A 10536-nucleotide genomic window follows, 5' to 3' on the forward strand; every position below is an offset into this window, starting at 1 on the left:
GCCCACCTGCCATCCTCCTCCTCTCCTTCTTCCCGAGGGCATAGCGTGGGGGTAGCTTCACTGGAAGGTCAGGCCCAGCTACCCCACACCATCCCTTCACCTCCTGTTTGGGCCCCTGACTGAAGTCGCAGGCTTTGAACCATCTCCGCCCAATGGAATTGCAGCCCTGAGGGTCTCGGGTCCTCCAGAGGGAGTTCGGGTCCCCGATCAGAAGACTTGAGGATCACATTGATCAGCCTTCACCAGACCTACTTTGCTTGGTAGCTCCTGGGTCAGGTTTGGGGGTAGGAGGTCATTTTCAAGATCAAGGCTTTACCTCTAGATTTGGGGGGGGGGGGGTGTCAGAAGACTAGTGCAGTCTTGCCCCCATCCATTTCACAGGTGCTGAGGCTGCAGAGCGCTCACACCCCCAGCTCCTTGAACGCGGCCAGGGCTTTTTTTCTAGTGGTAGGGCGGAGTCCTGAGCGCTGGCAGCCACCGGGAATGAGACCCCGGGGCTCTTTGAGGAATGCCCGGCGAGCCTGGGCAGGCCCCAAGGGCCGAGAAAGTCCGGCCCCCGCCCTGTCACCTCCAAGTCACCCTCCCCGGCGGGGAGGCCTCTGATCCCCACCCCCTCCGAATTGGTTTCCCCGCGACTCCATCCCAGAGCAGAACGGCAGATAAACCCCTTTCAGGCGAAAAAGTGCGCACAAAAAGCCTCCTTTTCCCTGGGAATTGCCTCGTTGGCGCCGGCCAAGTGTTCCCAGAGAGTGGGGTCCCTCCTCCCCGCCAGGAACTGAGGCCTAGAGAAGGGAAGCCTCTGGGCGGAGCAGCCTCCCGGCCCCTGCGTGGTCCCAGCCCCGCAGCCTCCACCCCAGGGGCGCAGCCACCCCGCCTGACGCCTGGGACCCGCCGGGCCTCCCGCCGCCGCTGCGAAAATTCCGGAAACCGTCCGCTCGCGGCGAGCGCAGTGGAAAAGGTGACCTCAGCGCCCGAAGCCAGCCGCACCTCTCACGCGGCCTTCGACAGGGGGTTTCGGGCACAGGGGGTCCGGCGCCTCCCGGACGCCGGGTGCTCCCCCTCCCCAACGCTTCTCAGCCCCTTGCGTCCACAGCTAGAAGGCGGTGAAGGGGGGCGGGAGAGGGTACCTCCCTCTCTAACCGAACCCCTTAGCCCCTGCCCGCAGGTTCCAGACCCACCTCTCTACCAGCTCCGCCCTCCTCCTCCCCAGACCCCTCCGGGTGGGCTCTGGAAGGGATGAGGGGAATAGGGAAGCTGAGTGAGGAAGGGGGCTGGCCGGGGCAAAATGGGGGCCCGGGTCTGGGTTCTTCTGCGTTGCCTGCAGGGTCCTGGCTCCCTCCATCCACCGCCCGACCCTGGCCGGTTTCTTATCCCAGTTCCTGCCGGTTTCTGTCTTACCCAGCAAAACGCAGACAAGGCAGGAATGGAGAGGCTGTTTCTTCTAGATCTACGGGCACACCTCCGGCTGCAACCGCCCAGAAGATACCCGCGGGGAGTCCCACACCGTACCCCAGATGAAGGACCAGGAAGCCGACCCCGGATGGGCCCAGTCGGCCTGGCTCCCCGTCAGCCACGCGACCCCCGAGCCCCGCGGCGGCGTCAGCACCTGCAACGAAGCATATCCTCTTCCTTCTTTACGTCAGCCTTCGGTTCTGATTGCCCCGGGTCAGAGCAAGCCAGCAGTGGTGACAGCGGCTCCAGGCCGGCGTGTGGGTCGGTCTCTGTGGGCAGCGAGGGGTGAAGTTCGCCTGGACCCAGCCCGGAGCTTTCTCTCCGGCCCGCAGCCCGTTCCCTGCTCCTGCTCCTAGTGTTCGGATCTGAGTCTGAAGACATCTGTCCTGCCTTCGAAACAGGAATTCTCAGGGTTATAAAACTATCCCGTCCTCAGCTCGTAGGTCACGGGTCCCGGGGACCCGCAGTCACCTTCCCATTAGAAAAGCGGGTTTCTGCGACGCCTTCCTGAATGAGAGTTTCGAGGACTTTTCGTTTTGAATCATTTCAAACCCCTGTGAGCTCGGGGCTCGAATCGTGTTTTGGGACAACATCTTACACACTCGTCCCTCTCCCGTTCAAATTCTCCCTCTTCAAGTAATTTACAAATTTGTTCGTTTGGAATTGGTGGCGTGTTTTTGTTTTGTAACTTTTTTTTAATGCGTGATTTTATTTAGAAATGTGCGTTTTAAAAGATAGACCCGTAGGTAAGTAATAACTGCCCGGGGGACCCAGGGCGATCACGCTGAACACAGCGCAGACCCTGGGCCTCTCCCTGGGCGTGTCCCGCCTCCATCTCAAGCCCATCCCTCCGCCCGCCGGGAGGCTCCCGCAGCAACCTTGGATCCAAGTCCTGGAAGAAACACCTCCAGGGTAGTGGTGGCCGCCGGTACCTAGGCTGGTGGGTGCCAAAGAGACCGGGTGTGGGCTCCTCCCCACGGCGCGCGCAGACCCTTCCAGAACGTGCACAGCGGTGGGCGCTGTGTACCTGTGACGAGGGCGCCCAGCCAAAGATCCTGGGTCTGATTGCCGCCCGGCTCGTAGGGCTCTGGCCCTCTGAGGAAAGCAAGGGCCGTGCTGGTCACCCCATCCCGGCAGGTGCCAGGGCTCCCGCTCGCCTCAGGTCTCTGCCCTTCTGAAACTGCGAAGCTGCCTCCGCGAGAAGCCTCCACGACGCATAGAAAAGGAGAGGCTCCTAACGGAAGCCGGGTCTCTTTAGCTGGACCCACGAGACACGGGTGAAAAAGGCTAGAGCTTTTCCTTTCACTCTTTTTTCTTTTCCTTCCTTATTTGCCCTCCCTTCCCTCTTCCCTCCCTCCCTCCATTTACTCTCTTTATTTCTTCTTGTATTGTTAACTCGCCCTCTTCTGCCTGCTACTCCTGTTGCTCTCTTGCTCTCGCCTTCCCTGCTGCCTCGCCCGCCCTGCTGCCTCCCCCTTTCCCAGTTTCTTTCAGTCAGAAATACCGCCAAGCCAAGCCACAGTTTATCCTCTAATAATAAGGGGACAGGCCTCGCACTTACCCCCACCCCCCAGGTGCCTGATGCAAAGCCCTTGGAGGGTTCTGTGAACCATGTATGTGGGCCAGGGTCTCCTCTCAGCCAGCAGGGCAGCCTGGGGGAGGAGGAGGCAGGCCCCAGTCAAGCAAGTCACCCTGGCCCTGTCCCACAGACAGGTGAAGGGGGACCACAACACCTTCTCCGGGATGTCTTCCGGAAACAGGTGGGAAGCCAGATCACATTGCCACATTCAAGCAGGGACTCACACTGGCATCTCTCCTCCTTGACACAGAAGTCCCTTCTCCACCCGAGGATGGAGAGGGGGGCTACAGGAAACAGAGGTCACAGCCACCCCACCCCTCTGAAGCTAGGCCAAGGCCAGCCTCTGATCCCTGGGCTCCATGCCAGCCCTCCTCTTTCCTGCTGGTCTTAGCAAGAGGAATGGGACAGGAGCCTGGTGCCCCATCCAGAGTTACTGGGCTTACCTGCCTCCCTCCCCCCACCTGTGCTTCCTGCATGCTCTTATACTTGCTTCTTGGTGCCAGAACAGGCTCAGAGGCCCTGCTCATAAATGCCCAAATGCCATGCAGAGCACACAGGGAGGACACAATGAGCCCAGGACCCCTGGTTTCAGGTTCTTTCCTGTTACTGGCTTTGAGCAAGCCCATTCCCTGACCAAGTTCTGTCTCCCCAAATGAAAAGACAACAGGGAAGGAACTGGACAAATCCTTCTTCTTGCCAATTTTAACAGCCTAGACCAGGGGTTATAAAACATTTTCTGTAAAGGGTCAAATAAGTAAATATTTCAGGCTCCTTGGGCCATGCAGGTCTGTTGCAGCAACTCCACTCTGCTGTTAGTGTGAAAGCAACCATAGGTAATATGTAAATGAGTGTGGCTGTGATCCCATTACACTTCATTTATGCACACTACAACTTGAATTTCATGTAATTTTCACATGTCGTGAAATACTGTTCTCATTTTTATTTCAACCATTTAAAAATATAAAAACCGTTCTCGGTTTACAGCCATACAAAAACAGGCAGTGGGCCATAGTTTGCCAATTCCTAGTCTAGATTTACTTCTTTTGTTTGCATAAATATATGCACTTCCATATCAGAAGTGTTCCCTTATCTAAAATTTTTCTTAATTTTTTTTAAAATTAAATTTTTCCACAAGAGCACCCATTGTTTTCACAGTATTGGGGCCATAGAAACATGAGTTATCGGGTACATTTCCTACTTCCATGTCTGAATTCTCAACATTGAATTTACAATCTTCCTGGTACTAATATACCTAGACAATGGCTGGATGCCTTATAGTCATCATTTCATTTAATCCCATAGTAATCTTTGGAGTAGAGATTGCTTACCCCCACTTTCCAGCTCTTTGAACACTCCTAGTAACAGGTGTCACTCCCTTCAATGACACCCCTAACAGACTCTGAGGGCTACTAAGAGTCCAGTGACCTGGTCAGGAGCTCCGGGAGGGCGAAGGCCGCTACAGATGTGAGTCCTCCTTCCCGGGCCAGTCCTTCCCATCTCCTCTCAATTCCATCTAAATCCTCTCCAGCTGGTGAAATATGGATGGACCAGAGAGCCATGGCCTTGACTTTCTGGGAATTTCCCAAGCCCTGAGCCTCTGCAGGGCTTTTCAGCTGCCAAGTGAAAAACCTTGCAAGGAACAGGCAAAGGGAAAGAATATGACAGAAAAATAGCTATTATAAATGTGTTACTCGCTGAAAGGGTTTCCAGGAAATCTTGCTCATTGGATGTGGCCCTCCCATCGTTATCCTCAAAGGCTCTTGCGCCCTCTGCTGGCCAGATTGGCTCACTAGGACCGTCACTTCCTCTTTAAAACGAAAACCTACCGAGAACTTTCTCTTTCCTTTACATACCAGGTTCCTGCTGGATGCGAGAATACAAAGAAAATGGGGAACTTTATCTGTCCTCGTGGAGTGCAATTTAGAAGTGGAGAAGACAGACAGATGTGCTCACAACTAACAGGAAAGCTGTGGGATGGGCAGGTAGACGGATGGCAGACACAAACACGCGGAGCAGAGGCTTCTGGAAGGTGATGTTCCAACAGTGACCTAGCAGCGCGTGTGGATTGTTAAATGTTTGGATACTTTCAATGCCAGTCACAGCTCGCCTGCAGAGACATAATAGCTCCACGCTCCCAAACTTTTCCCTAAGGTCCATGGGGACTTTCCTGGTCCCCGATGCTGAGAAGAAGAGTCTCAGTTTAGTTATGGGCTCCATGTGCACTCCTCTACCTGGAATAGCCCCAGGAGCTGCTTGAGGAGCATGTACTCTGTGCATGCATTGCACCTCCCCCTTATAATATGATCTCATTTCATCTCTGGTCTAGGAAGAGGTCATTTTACCCTTAATTTACAAGCAAGGAAAGAGAGGCAACCTCATTTGCCCTAGTAGCAGAGTCGGTGCTCCTTCCATAGCACCACAGTGGCCTTTTAGGGTCGTCCTCCATCTTCTCTCCAGCCCTGATTGCTATTGAGGTTCAGACGGCTAGCTCCCGCCATTGTTCACAGGTCTGCCACGTTCATCATGTCCAAACCTGAGCCCCATCTCTCACCTCTCCCACGCTGCTGCTCCTGCTCCCTGCACCTGGGCCAGGTAGAGAAGAGTGGCTGGAGCAACCATAGGTGCAGACACACCTCACTGATTGTTGAGCAGGGAGGGTCCTGTGAGGCAGGCCCTGTTCCTACCAGAACACACACAGCAGGCAGAGCATCCCCACTCCAAGGACAGGGCACTCAGGGTACTCAGTGCCTTCCATGGATTGGCCCCCTTCCGGCCCCAACCCAGGCCCATCCCAGCTGTCTAGGAGAGCAGATGGGTGGTGAGGACAAAGGATGGCAAAACCTCATGGGTGGTGGCTTTGGGAGCGAGAGGCTGCTCTGGGAACCCGAGGAGGAGCCAGGGAAGGCTGGGGAGGAGGTTGCTGAGTAGGTGTCCAGTGTGGCAGGCAGGCACCAGAAGTCAGAGGAGCACCATTTGCCAGAGCTAGGAAGCCCTCAGGTGTGCTGAGCTCAGAGTGGGGGAGGTCATAATCCTTCTGGGAGGTCTGGATAACCAACCACTTCAAGACTAAAAGGTTTGTCCCAGAAACAAGGTTGTTCCCAAATGGTTTTGCATTCAATGGTACCCACAGCAGCTTACTCTCAGCCAGGGAGTTACAACTGTAGGCCCTCTTGGTGCCTAGAGACAGCTATCAGAGACCCTGGGGAAGATCTGGAGACCTCTGTTGTAACCATGTAACTCCCAGGGGTGTCATCAAATGTGCTATGAATGGCACTTCCTGGTTGTGCAGTGCACAGCCCACACAACTGTGTCCTGCAGTCCTGCCAATTATTTGTTTCCTTCTGTTCTCATATAAACACATGGGGTAGAGGAGACTGTTATTAAGTTCTAGGACATGATAATCTACCTGTCAAAGCAAGGGAGGAAAATATATCTTATCTGCACACTTTATGTTAAAAGTCTACCTTAATTCAGAACCATTATGTGTTCACCACCCAGAGTCAGTTCTCCTTCCATCACCATATATTTGATCCCCCTTACCCTCTTCTCCCACCCCCCACCCCCTTTACCCTCTGGTAACCACTAAACTATTGTCTGTGTCTATAAACCAAAAGCGACAAAAGAACAAGACAAACAAATGAGAAACAGAAACAGAAACTGTTTTATGTTTCTATTACAGATTAGAACAAAATTCATCTTTCAGCTTTGAGTGAGAGAACTGGCAGGCCCAATTCTAAGATCTTCCCCTGGTGTACATGCCCTGTACAACCCTTCCCCTGCAATGCAGATAGAACTATAGTGTGATAGGTTATCACTGCCCTGATTATGTTACCTTATATGGCAAAAAAAAAAAAAAAGAAAAAAAAGATTTTGCTAATATAATTAAGGTCCCTAAAGGGTTAGTGTTCAATTGATCTAACAAGTCTATCTTGGACTTGACTTGACTAGATGACCCTTTTCAGAGAGACTGAGCCCTCCCTGAGGTCAGAGCAGTTCTCCACAGGCTTCGAGGAAAGCTGCCATGTTGTGAGGGGCCCAACAGAGGGTCGTGGGGCCAAGACCCCGTGGTAGCCTCGAGGAGCTGAGTGAGAGCCAGGAAATGGACTCTGCCAACAGCCCTGTGAGCTTCCAAGTATGCCCTTCCTCCTCTGGATCTCCAGATGTGACCTCGGCCCAGCCAGAGCCCGACTGTCACTCTATGAGACCCCAAGCAGAGCACCCAGCTAAGCCCTGCCTGGACTCCTGACCCACAGATACCCTGAGACAGCAAGTTGATGCTGTTTTAAGCTACTACATTTGTGGTGATTTGTTTTGCAGCAACAGAAACTAATTCGATAAGGGGGCTATGATGGGTGAAACCTGACTTCTGCCTCAGCAGAGAGAGTACAAGAGGACAGGACACCACTTTGGGGAATTTTGCCCCTTACCATGAACCAGGAACAAAGCAGGGAGTCAACCCTGCAGCAGTGAGCCCACCTGCCGAAGGATTACCACGTTCCTTCGTGTGTCTGCTGACACCCAAGGAGACCCCTTTAGCAGGAAGCTGGCCACAATGTGGGCTATACCTACGTGGTGCTTCTTTGCCTGGGGTGGAGAACCAAGGGTGATCATTCCAGATGTCCCATGTCCTGGTGTCCTGCAAATGTCATTTCACTGTGATTCAGAGTTAATCCAAAGAAGACTCCACCCAGAGAGGAGCAGCTGCCTCTAACCCTCTCTGAGGCTGCAGACGCGGGGGGAGGAGGGATGTCTAGCTTTGCTTTCTCCCACCCCTGGTTAACTCTTCTGGGCTCTGGGAGGCAGGACAAAATAGCACATGGAATTCAACCCCATTCTCAGAATCTGGGAGTCTGGGTCTGGTGTGCTGGGGCCAGCTTGCTCTGCCCCTCCAGCCACCAAACCCCACATCTAGAGTTTGCTCTGCTGCCAGGTCTCAGCCCCCACCCCACCCAACCCTACCCTTATGGAAAATGCATTGCCCAAAGGAGGCCTCCCATCTCTCTTGGTGACATACTTCAGTCGTGGGTCCCAGCCTCTCCCTGCAGCACCCAGACCCAGGCTCCTGGCAGGTGCCCAGCATGGCCTGTGAGACAGGACCTTCCTGCCAACAGGGCCTGGGCCCTGGTCAGCATGGCTTTGATACACTGCTGGCCCTCCCCTAGGCCTTGTTGTCTTCTTCTCATGCCCCCTCAGTTAGGGGAAAGCAGGGTCGCATGTGGGTGAGTGGTAGACCTTGGCTAATCTCCACCAGGGTGAATTGCACAGACTGAATAGCTGCAGTGAACACAGCACTAATAACATCGCATCACATAATGGAGAAGTTCCTCCGTTACTGTTATTTTTTCATCTTTCTCATTATGTTAAGTCCTATGTCAATTTGCTGCTGGGCTGGCTTCTCGGTGGTGCTCACAGGCCAGCCACTCTCCTCTCAGGGGACGAGGTGGCCTCAGCCCACGCCCTGAGCAGGCTTTAGGGCCCACGGATGCAGGACAGTGACAGTGTTGTGTTGTAACTGGATTCATCTTCATAGTTAACTACTTCCCACTTTTAGTAGGGATGCTAGGTTTTCATTATTATTATTTAGGATCCAGATAAATTTTAAATACATTTATTTAGTAAGAACAACATTGTCATTTAAAAGAAAATAGAAGACAGATCAACAGAAGCCCAGGTGGTTCATAAGGAAACAGCAAGACCATGGAAGGGGCAAGTAGGGCAGCATAGACAGGCCTCTCTCACGCAGCGACCTGGGGCACAGGCCTTCACTATGCCTCGGTTTCTTCCACTGAGAAAGGAGGATAACACTGGGAGGATATTCACAAAGCCCCCAGCCAACACTGGCACCAAGCACTTACTTGTCATGTGTGTTTGTTAAATAGAATTGATGCCTGGAGTTTGGGAACCTGCACAGTGCGTCCTCTAAGCCACGAGCTGGCAGACGCCTCCCAGCAGGTCTCATCTCACCCTCCCAGATACTGCCAGTGGACCTGTTTCTGAGGGCTGCTCCAGTACTGAGACCTGCAGCCCAACTTTCCTCTGCCACTCACTTCTCTCATCCCCCGACAGGACCCTTAGCTCCTGGTGGGATGAAGTGACTGGTGCAGCAGTATCTGGCAGGGGCTTCACCCAGTCAGTGAGTGTGAACGAATGAAGTGAATGAATGAAGCACGGGAAAGGCTCCGACTGCCGTGGCCATGCAGCTATCTTGATGTCACCTGTGCTTGAGCCCTCGGGGACAGGAAACATGGGCCAGCCTCTGGCAGAGGGTCACCCAAATCTAGGTGAACATAACCTCCCAAACCTAGGTGAACATAACCCCTTGGCAGGTGCCCTGTGACAGGGTGAGACAGCAGCTCCCAAGCCTGTGCCCAGGAGAATGTCTGGCATCAGGGCCCAACTCAAGGTTCACACGCTTCCCGACAGGCAGAGAAATGAGCCTGTCTGCCAGGCTGCTGCCAGATGGCCAATGGCCAGCCTGTAGCACCGGGGTGCGTGCAGGAGGCCGGGGCCTTCTGAGGCTGGCTGCCCTTGCTGGGAGCTGACCTGGGCAGGAATGAGGTGTGAAGTGTGTTGGCCGGGTGAGGGCAGTGCAGGAGGGAGACTGCAGCAAGAAGGCTGTGGTCGTTTTTTGGAAGTTTACAGTTCTGGGAGCCAGAAGACCCATCGCGGAGGCTCAGAGATGATAGCCCCAGCCGCTTTCCAGGCCTGTGCCTTCCCAGCTTTGCTCTAGATAACAATCCAGCACAGCGGAAGTCGTGGCGGAAGTCCTTCCGAAGGCCTTCATCATGGGGTGGTGTCAGTTCCTGTGGAACTCCAGCTGGTGAAATCGTGGGGTGAGCAGGGCCTCTAATGCCACCTCTGTTCCAGCCCCTACGGACCACTCATCCCCTCACCAGTGTTGGGCCCATCCCCTCCTCGCAGCCCCCATCCCCAGTTGTCACAGCAAGTCCATTTGTTCCTTTTCCTGACGACAGATAAGGTGACAGGGCTAGGACCTCTCTAGGCTGCTCCCCTTAACCTGGCTTCCTGTTTACTCAGGGCCCTTCATTCTCGAGGGCCAAACTCTTTTGCAAATGCCACATGGTTTAGCGGGCTGCACCTTGAGTCACTGCTGAGGGGCTCAGTTATGTCAATACAGTTACTTCACCCCTGGGACCTGAGTTTCCTGTTAGAACACCTTCCTGAAAGGGGGATGAGGTAAAGAGGCAGCAGGTGCTGAAGAACAGTTCTGCTTCCCCCACACAGGGCAAACTTGGCATCAGCTCATAGCTAGGCGTGGAGGCCAGCAAGGCCGAGGTTTGTCCCCACTCCCACTGCAAGTCTGTCACTAGACAGCCCACAGAGCAGCCCTGTATGGAGCCACCTGGCCATGGGGTAGAGGAGAAGAGGGGATTCTGGGGAATTTAGAATTGGTTATTAGGTGGTCCAGCTGGAGGTGGCATTGGTCACTTCCCCTGACAACTCAGCAGGAGCCAGAACATCCCACCACATACCCAGAAGTGCCA

Source organism: Rhinolophus sinicus, chromosome 16, assembly GCF_057876585.1.
Source record: "Rhinolophus sinicus isolate RSI-liver-muscle chromosome 16, RSI-T2T, whole genome shotgun sequence".
In the NCBI taxonomy this organism is placed as follows: domain Eukaryota; kingdom Metazoa; phylum Chordata; class Mammalia; order Chiroptera; family Rhinolophidae; genus Rhinolophus; species Rhinolophus sinicus.